Source organism: Plectropomus leopardus, unplaced genomic scaffold (genome assembly GCF_008729295.1).
Source record: "Plectropomus leopardus isolate mb unplaced genomic scaffold, YSFRI_Pleo_2.0 unplaced_scaffold7240, whole genome shotgun sequence".
In the NCBI taxonomy this organism is placed as follows: domain Eukaryota; kingdom Metazoa; phylum Chordata; class Actinopteri; order Perciformes; family Serranidae; genus Plectropomus; species Plectropomus leopardus.
In genome coordinates, this window is record NW_024679696.1 from 1 (window position 1) to 1,401 (window position 1,401).

The window sequence follows — 1,401 nt, forward strand, 5'->3', positions numbered from 1 at the left end:
CCAAATCTCCTCATGTCCTTGTATGCAACAGCTATTGTAACAAGTGCATCCCACTCCACCTCCCAATAGCAACGTCCAGTCAAGCTCTCTCTACTCAGGACCTGAAAATTCTGATTGAATGTAGCTGAGGACCGGGCATAAGTTAAATCAAAGATTGGCACAGTTGTTACTTTATGGTACCTTTTAGAAAATATCATCATGGGGTTTGCTGTATTTGGATCCAATGTGATTGGGCACGCATACTGTAAAAATTCCTCTCTGGTCCTCAGTTGTTGCGACAGTAAAGCATCCACTTCAGTCACTGTCCGAAAAATCTTTGGCAACTTCTCACACAGATCTTCCTGTAGTTTATCTCTGACATCTGACACAGCCGCTGTCACATCCTCGAAGTACTGCAAAGGACGGCTTTTGGTGCCGGGCAACTCTGTAGATTCACTGAGTTGTGAGAGAGAGGAGTAATTTTGTAGGAACTTGTTGTGATCCTCTGTGTGTGAGAGCTGCTTCAGTCCTTCATCTTTCCTCTTCAGCTCAGTGATCTCCTGCTGCAGCTTCTCCTGAAGCTCTTTGACTCGACTCACTTCACTTTTCTGCTGAGATCTGACCTGCTGCTTTACATCAGAGCCTTTTTTCTGAATGAAACAGATCAGCTCAGTACAGATCTTCTCAATGTCCTCCACTGCTTTATTAGCAGAGCGGTTGATGGCCTCCACCTCCGGCTGAAGCTGCTTCATGACTTTTTTAAAGTCATGAATTCTTTGCTGGATTTTTTGTCGACTCACTCCAAGCTCTTTCTGCCTCTCAGTCCTCTCTGCTGCAGCTGAGACTGTGTCATGGCCTTTATGTTCATCCACAGAGCAGAGATAACAGATACACTGCTGATCAGTGCGGCAGAACATCTTCATCACCTCGTCGTGACGAGAGCAGATGTTCTCCTGGAGCTTCTTGCAGGGCTCCACCAGCTTGTGTTTCTTTAACTGAGCTACATCATAATGAGGCTGGAGGTGTTTCTCACGGTAAGAGACGAAACAGTTCAGACAGGACTTGAGAGCTTTCAGTTTTCTCCCAGTGCAGACATCACAGGCCACATCTTCAGGTCCAGCATAGCGGTGATCAGCAGGAGCAGCTTGGAGTCCAGTCTTCTTCAGTTCCTCCACTAAATCTGCCAACATGGTGTTTTTCAGCAGGACAGGCCTCGGTGTGAAGCTCTGCCTGCACTGAGGGCAGCTGTACTTTTTCCTCTGATCCTCTCCATCCCAGAAGCTTTGAATACAGTTCATGCAGTAGCTGTGTCCACAGGAAGTAGCCACCGGATCCTTCAGCAGGTCCAGACAGATGGAACAAGAGAATTTTTCAGGGTTAAGCTGAATTCCTTGCTGTGCCATTTCACCTCACCGTCATCAA

General features: G+C 47.0%; 1 pseudogene; it reads right to left on the reverse strand.

Moving 5' to 3' along the window:
* Positions 1–343: 343 nt before the first annotated feature.
* Positions 344–1,382, reverse strand: LOC121940045 (annotated as a pseudogene).
* Positions 1,383–1,401: the final 19 nt, after the last annotated feature.